The sequence below is a fragment of the Carlito syrichta genome, unplaced genomic scaffold (genome assembly GCF_000164805.1).
Source record: "Carlito syrichta isolate Samal-C Ts95f unplaced genomic scaffold, Tarsius_syrichta-2.0.1 Scaffold314698, whole genome shotgun sequence".
Lineage (NCBI taxonomy): Eukaryota > Metazoa > Chordata > Mammalia > Primates > Tarsiidae > Carlito > Carlito syrichta.
Window position 1 is genome coordinate 336,740 of NW_007258794.1, and position 8,893 is coordinate 345,632.

At 40.6% G+C, this 8,893-nt stretch overlaps 1 pseudogene; it reads right to left on the reverse strand.

Annotated features, from left to right (window-relative positions):
- Positions 1-8,104: 8,104 nt before the first annotated feature.
- On the reverse strand, positions 8,105-8,590 carry LOC110596836 (annotated as a pseudogene).
- Between the last annotated feature and the right edge of the window lie 303 nt (positions 8,591-8,893).

Sequence of the window (8,893 nt, forward strand, 5' to 3'; positions counted from 1 at the left end):
CTAGTTTTTCATCACACTTGGAGTAAGATGGACTCGGATGCCAATAGGTAGCATGGGGGTTAAATGAAATATTGAGTGACTTTTTAAACCTTGAGACACAAACTCATGTAACAAGCAGCAGAAGGCTAAATCTCTTGAAAGCTTTCCTTCTTTTTTGGGGGGACATGCTTCTCCCCGCTTTTGGAAGTTGCCAATTCGCAGGCATTACCCTTCTAAAAAGCTGTGACTCAGTCCCTCCAAGCTGATAAAATAATCCTTACCCTGTTTATGCATAAAGCTGGCCTTCTTAAAATGCTGTAAAATCACACAGAGAATTGATCAAAAGAGTCTTTTAAAAGTCCTAGGAAGGCAGGGAAATTAATTGGGCCATGTGTAGGAAACACTAGACCAAGCTACTCAACATAATCCAACCCATACCTTCTTTCACAGCAAGTTTTTTGCAATACCTCTTTGCTCTCAGAAATTTCACATATATTATAACATGTTGTCACACATGACATTTTGAAAACCTCAATACGATGTTCTAAGAGTATCATAAATGAGAAAAAGCGAATTTAAAATAATGCAACATGTATCCTACCATAAATATACCCTTGTGAGGGTACTGGACAGGGTGAGGGAAAATGGATGGAGCAAAGGAGAAGAGAGGGGAGGTGCAGCATCACTGGGAACCCGGAGATCCAAGCAAATGCAAAGAATTGCGACACACAAAGGTGAGAGAAGAAAAGATTTATTTAAGAAAAGTTCACCCCCCCCAGACAGGGAGTGGGCCTACACTCTAGCCCCCCAGAGTCCTGGCTTAAATCCTTTTCTTGGAGATGTTGCACGTGACTGCAGTGACTGTTGTGACTTCCTTGTCGACCACCTGTGGACGTCTTGGAGAACCTGTGACACAGAGACCCATTAATGTCCGCCCACATGATCACAGCCCCTAGAGAAGGGTGTGGCAAGGATTCTAATGCCCCTGCACCTTCCCAAAGGACATTCCTTACAGCTAGTGGAGGGTACACCTCCCCTTATCTCCTAGGCATTCCCAGTAGGTAGCTTCGGGGGGATCTTGATTTCCCTGTAGATAGGGCCCGTTCTCCTGGAAGATTAAGTCCCCACCTGCTCCCCCTCTGGGCGGGTCATAACTTTTGTAATTTCAGGTTTCATGACTTTTACCGTCCTTGACCAACGCATGATGTCGTAGGCCTTGTAAATTCCCTTTACTCTAGGCAAGCTTGATCGCCACTATGAGATACCTCTGATACCTGGCACCTGGAAGTCGATTTCTAAAAAGACAAATTCGGCAAGGTTAATTTTAACTAAAATGTGCATTTCTCCAAAAGCATAGCTTCTACTTTCTCATCATTGTGTCAGTTATTAAGGACAAGATGAAAAATGGCTTCCCACTCTCAGTCTATCCTTTCAACCCTCATCATGAAATAATGAGATACTCACTCATAAACGTTAAATCACCAAGAATATAAGCACTACATAGGCATGCTGAAGATGGTTATTTTAGCAACCACTGTTTTCTTAAACAGTGAACAATGACTCTCAATAAATGCTAAGCAAAATAACAGTAATAATGTGTTTATAGCAATTACAGTGCATTCGGAACTGTTCTAGACACTACCTATATTGCTTCATTTAGCCTCAGAACACCCAAATGACATAACTGCTACTATTGTTCCATTTTATATTGGAGAAAGTTGAGGCCCTGAGAGGTTAAGTCACTTGCCAAAGGTCATACAGCTGGCAAGTGAGAGGGCTGAGATTCAGACCCTCTTAGTCTGGTTCTATTTCCACTGAAATAACACTTCTGGAAAAGTCTGGGTATATTAAAATTGTACATTAAAAAATAAACTTTGTATGTATATATAAAATGGAAAAAGGTTATAGGGTAATTGCAAATGGCTTTTCAACTAATAAATATCTCGCAGGGGATTCAGAACTCAGTGAAACACAGGACAATTCTTGGTTGGTTATAACTGTGCATCACTGGATATCTGGTCCCCACCTACTAAATGCCAGTTGGGCCTCCCATTCAATGAGCCAACCACAATCGACTCTGCAGAATCCCAGAACATCTCTTGCAGGTGGCACCATGTAAAATTAAAATCAGGAAATGTGAATTGCTACCCTTGCATTTTGCCTAACCATGTGCCTGACCTCGAACCAATCACTACCTATGTCCAGGTCTCAGCTTCCTGGTCTTCTAATCAAAGACATTGACCCAGGTCAAGGGTAGCAACTGAAAAGTCAATGGGAAACACAGGTGACATAAATGAAAGGGTAGATCAGGTATAAAGAAAACATTACTTAACCCTCTTGGCTCAACTCTTATGATCCCATTTTTGTATGAGTAGAGAAACATAATGATCTCAAATACAGTAACAACAATGCAAAAGCGATATAATGACATAGGGGCACTTGACCTTGGGCCTCAGCGTTGGTGACACAGAGGGAGGAGTGAGGCCTATCAGTGAGAGGTTCACCTCCTCCAACAGGGGTCGGTGACTACTCGGTTTCATCTAATTAATGTCAGGTAGAACTGCTAGCCCAATATTTGCCATATCTCCCACTTAAAAAAAAGAATCCAAAAAGTCAGATTTTTTAAATGGCAAAATTAATTAATTACTAAACATTGATTCACATCTTTTAAAAAATAGCATGAAAGGTGTCACGATATGTCCGAATCTGAGAAGACTTGTGGGTCATGTTAAGTTATCCCAAAGAAGTTGCCAACGGTCCAGGAGAGAAAGATGTTGGTTTATGAGAACTTAGAGGAGATGCCGAAAGAGGCAGCCATAGAATCTGCACCTCCGGGCAGTGCAGCAAGGAGTTCTGTACTCGAGGCAATCAACTGAATCGTGTGAATTCCTATCCAGTGTGTACAATTACGTTGATTAAGCATGCGACTACATTCCTTTCAGCTTTGAGTGGTCACCTGCAGCCTCAGGACTCATTGCTGGGAATATGCATACCCTTTGGAAACCAGCCTTGGCCAAAGGCTGCACCCTGAGAGAGAAGGAAGAAAGAAGCCAGGTACAAAGGAAAACAGTCCATGTCCAGATACTGCCTCATGAAAGTCAAACAAATCACAATGTGTCAGATTTCCCTCAAGGGTCTCCGGTTTGCTACTTTTTCCATTTCTCTTTTTTTTTTTTTTTTTTTACTTTTAAATTTTTTTATTCTAAAATTGTGGGGTACAATTCATGGTTAGGTATACAAATATTCATTTTGCAAGGTACCCTTGTTGATGAGGTATGCCCCCACTAATCCCAAGGCAGATTTCAACTACTGTCAATCCCACCTCCTTCCCCCCTCTCCCCCGCAGTTTCCTGCTACTGTCAATCCTTTTCTTATAGTATTATGATAGTTGTTCAAGGTCCACTTATGAGTGAGAGCATGTGATACTCAGTTCTTTGTTTCTGTGAAAGATCACTCGGTATTATAGACTCTAAGTTCATTCAGGTTGCTGCGAAGTTCATGATTTTGTTCTTCTTTATGGCTGCGTAATATTCCATTGTGTATATGGAACACATTTTTTAATTCAGTCCTCTTATGATGGGCAGCATGGTTGGTTCCAGGTTCTTGCTATTGTGAACAATGCTGCAATAAACATACGTATGCGGGTATCTTAGAATCCTCCTACTGGGAATATACTCGGATGAACTCAAATCATTTTTCCTTCTATTTCTAAAAGTCATTCTAACTCATACCCCACAAGGTTACCTTCTTAAGGAATGTTGAAGAAGAAATTCCTGAAATTATTGAAACACACACACACACACACACACACACACACACAGGGTTGTTTAGAGGGATACTAGATTAGCCCAGGAACCTGGAATTTCATGTCTTTCACTTCAAACATGAAAGTCAGCTCTGAGACTTTGAAAGCTTAACCTGGTTATCCAACCATTTGTGTAGTCTAACACACCAAGGGAAGAGTATGAAATGTGCAGGAGCCGGGCTCGGTGGCTCAGCCTGTAATCCCACGCTTTGGGAGGCTGAGGTGAATGGATTGCCTGAGCCTGCGGGTTGGAGACCTGCCCGGGCAACTTGGTGAGACCTCATCTCTACAATAAATCAAAAAATTAGCTGGGTGTGGCAGCGCGCGCCTGTAGTTCCAGCTACTTGGAAGGCTGAGGCAGAAGGATCACCGGAGCCCAGCAGGTTTAGGCTGCGGTGGCTGGGAGTGGCCAATGCACTCCAGTCTGGGTGACAGAGAGAGAATCCAACTCAAAAAAAAAGGAAAAAAAAGAAAAAAAAAAAAGAAATGTGCAGGATTTTGTTCTTCTTCATGGCTGCATAATATTCCATTGTATATATGTACACATTTTTTTTTATCCAGTTCTCTTTTGATGGGCAGCACGGTTGGCAGCAAGGTGGATGGAATTAGAGCTTATAATACTGAGCGATCTCTCACAGAAACAAAGAGCTGAGTATCACATGTTCTCACTCATAAGTGGACCTTGAACAACTACCATACTACTGTAGGAAAGGGATGGAAAGTAGCAGGAAACTGCGGGGAGGGGGGTGGGAGAGAATAGCTGGGATTGACAGTAGTCGATATCCATCTGGGGAAGGGAGGGCACACCTCACCAATAAGGGTACTTGCACAATGAACATTTGTATACCTAAGTTGAATTGTAACCCACAATTTCAAAATAAAAATTAAAAGAGAAAAAAATAAAAGTGTGTAACAATGCAATTTGATATGAAGATAAAGGAATTAAAATATTTAAAAAAAAAAAAGAAAGAAATGTGCAGGAATTCTTGAGAGGCCTAAGTTCCTTTTACATATAGCACTGCCCCTGACAGTGTTTATACTTTCCCCTTTGCAATGCTGCCAGGCACACTTTAAAGGAAAGCGCTCAGTAGAAAGGAAAAGGGAAAGGAACAGAAAGTATTCGCTCTAGAGATTGGTGGGCCAAGCTCTTCAGCTGCCCGCATTTTGCTTGTTTGTTTGCTTAATTTTTTTTTATGATAAAAAAATGTGAGCGTCAGGAAACCACACATCTGGAGGGTGATTCCTCGGAGGTGTGGGAAATGCCATAAATCTTCTCCGTCGAGGATCACTGGACCCATCGGGCCAAAAGGCAAGTGACGTCCTCATGAGGGTTGCCACTTCCAGTCTGCCCAGGCTTCAGCATGGGAAGGAAGCTGGAATGACAGGATGTGGGCAGGTTACACCATGATTTATGGAATGTTCAGGAACAATGCACAGCTGCTCCTAGAAGGCCAGTCTTACCTGGAAGGGAAATCTCTCACTTCTCCAATTTTAGGCCAGGGTTCTGTGTAAGTAGTGGCTTGAGGAGGGAAGTTCATCTGTTTTTAGACTTGATCGATCATGACCACCACCCTCTGGTTCCTAGCCTGGGATGCGGCATAGGACGATGAGCAAACACTTTGGAGTCAGACAAATGTGGGTTCAAAATCTCAGTTGCCAACTTTGCAATTTGGGAAAATGTTCCCTATTTTTAGATTCATTTCTCTCAAATGCAAAATGATATGAGTGATATTTGCCATAGGTGTTTTTTTTTTTTTTTCATGAGTAAATACCATAAAGAATATAAAGTGGAAAGGCTATAGCCTGGCTATAAGTACGCCATATGTTTATATTTATTTTTCCTTTTTTTTGGTAGCAAACATGATGAATCAATCTTAGACACAGCTACCAAGAAAGTAGATAGTTTTAGAGATGCTAAGCAGTATACTCAATAACAATATCTTTAACCTGAGCTTTTCTTCACTGTAGGTCCAATACCTTGTCAAATCTAATGTCAGAAAAGCTTAGAATTGGAAAGGTCACTACAGAGTGTCCAGTACCAAAATTTAATTTTGTCCCAGTCCTGATTGACCCAATCTCCTTCCAGTCAATCTGCAAGATGAGGTAAGTACTCATGTTACCCTTAGTTTCTAGATTAGAACACTGAGGTTTAGAGGGATTAAATAATTGGTCTTAAGTGGCTAAGGAAAGCTAAGACACCACATCAGTTTCAACCCAGAGTTTGAGAACATAACCGCCATGCAGATCCACGAAGAGCACAACCTCCCTTTCTCCAGCAAAAAGAGTCAGAACATATTTTGCTATTCCTTTCTTGGTGGCGTATCGGAGAAACAATTTGGCCCTTTGCAAGGACACTGTGTGGCAGCTTCTTTAATGACCATTAGGTGTTCTTAGCCTGGGATCTCCCTTCTTCACAAATATCTCTTTTCTTTCTTTCTTTCTTTCTTTCTTTCTTTCTTTCTTTCTTTCTTTCTTTCTTTCTTTCTTTCTTTCTTTCTTCCTTCCTTCCTTCCTTTCTCCCTCCCTTGTTCCTTCCTTCCACGATGTGGGTACTGGTCAGGATTAGGTACACAAATATCTCTTCTCAAATCTGGAGAACAACACAGGTTCTTTTGAGATCCTAAATGCGAGTTCTCTCCTGAAGCTTCCCCGGCAGCCTTTCTGCCTTTCATGGTACAATGAGTTATCATCAAGGATGGAAGATGAATTCCGAGGCTGACGCTGCTAGCAAAGTGACACTGTGTCAGAGGCTTGAGGCCTATTAGCCTCCACTTCTCTGTCTGTAAAATCCTGTCATCCACCTCATGGGGATGATGGGAGGATGAAAAACATCATACCTGTCAAGAGTTTCACACAATGACTGACGCATATACTGTTTTCTAGAGTTTCTGGCTTTGCAAATTTCTATGTGACCTTAGTTGAGCAGACTACCCATGGTAGTTTCAGCTGTCACGTCGAAAAATAAGGAAAATATTTATCTCACAATACTATGACTGGGAGGATTAAAGATGTAATACATGAAAAACTTATACCATAAAAGCAAGTAGCCAAAGACAGGGTATTATTATTATTATTCTATACTTCAAAGAAAGACTCTGGTGTGCCCTATAGAACTGAAGTTTGAAAAGCATAGTCAATTGACTTTACATTCAAGAGCCATCAGTATACTAATACATTTATACTCCACATTTATATCACAAGACTCTCCATCTCTAGTTTTCACTGGCTTCTAGAGTACAGTTTTATGAAGTATTTCAAGTTGAAATCTCTTTTGTATTTATAAGCCATTAACCACATAAATCAATGAGTATGCACCACTTCTTGAAAGTCAATATGGATCACTAAAGAACCCATCCTCTGGCAAATGGCTTTTCTTGAAGAAATAAGAAATTGTTGCTCTGATTTGTAAGCTTGTTAATCTGAGTCTCATTTGCACTGAAATTCATTCCTGAGTATATAAAATATAAAGAAAATTCTAAATATTATTTAGGAAAAATGATTTGGAGAGGGGAACTGGAAAGGAGTGGTGCTGGATACTGGTTTTGCAGCCACTGAAACCAGGTCATAGCAATGGGACAGCCTGTGAATCAACCAAGTGAACTGTATGTGCTTTTATTAGACATATGAGAAAGTAATTAGAATATGGGAGAAAAAGGTAACTAGTGAAAATTATACACACACACACACACACACACACACACATGCCACTGCTTTTTTTTGGTGTTTTTGTTTTTTTCTAAAAATGCCCAGGTGGGCTTAAGCTGCCAGACTGCACACACATCTACAGCAACAAAGGCTTCTTCTATTCCATCTACAACTTGTATCAGGGGAAGAGGGGAAGAGTAGGAGAGGAAGGAGAAGAGGGGATAAAATATACCACCCCCAAAAGAAAATAAAACTCCACCACAGGGAGATCTGTGTGCCAAGCGTAATGGGAGAGTGTGCTCCCCAAACAGATGGTTTCACACAGACTAATGTTCTACTGGTTTTCCTTAGAGACCTCTTTTGAAAAAGTTTAAAAAGACAAGAGATTTGAAATAATCCAATCCTGGTAGAAACTCAAACTCCAGAACTTGGAGCAAAATCATCCTTCACTTAATTAATCCCTTTCCTCCCTTTTCTTCTTTTCTTAAACATTTTGTTTATTTTATAGAGGGATTTCTTTTTTGGCTTTTGTTTCCAATCATTAAGAAAGTGGTTGAGGACTACTGAATCCATCACTACTTTGATGACACAGGTAAGATTCCAGACTCACATCTCCAGGTTCCAAGAGTTCCCTCTAAATGCCACAATCAAGTCAGCCTTCGTTCATACTTCTTTTTACTGAACACAGCAATGCCCATTGGTATCTCTGAGGCATAATTGCATCTTAGGTCAGTATTTCTCCAAGTAAAGCAGCTGCTTGGAATTGAATGTGCCTCTTCTTTTTTGTCTTAAAACTGAACTGCATCTTTACACTTCATTTCACATTCAATCAAAGCAAGTGTAACCTGCACAGACACCCTTCCCAATCCTGCCACACAGGGCACCGCAACAAGGCAACCTGGCTCTTCACAAAATTTGGTTTTTAACAGGTTTTGCCAATTATCTACTATCTGAGGGGGTGGAGCTTCATTGCCAAATGGCCAATCTAGAACGTGGATTCCTTCTTTTTCAACTGGGGCTTTATCATTTGTAGCAACAAAAACTCAAACCAAAGTTGTCGCTCCATACTTCTGAAGTTCCTCTGTGAACTTGTTGAGGGTTGTGAGTTATCAGAAAATGCATGTTCTCATAGGAGATCTCCACTGGTGACAGACAGTTCATTACAGCAAATAAAAAATGTGAGTGTGCATGTGTGATGGGGAAAGTGAAAACAAAATCAATAAATCTTGAAACGTTTCACAGTATTAATCATTTAAGATGCCTAAGACGCCTATCATCGATCAACAAACATGTTCTAATGTATGCTGTATTAAAAGCTTTAAACTGGGTATTTTGGTACGTGACAACTATTTTAAGGCACTGAGCTTCTTTTGTGACAATATGTATTACATAAACTCCATTTTGAAATGCCTATTACGGGGAGAAAAATAGAAACTTATAGCAGTAGATGAAGTTAATGAAGTT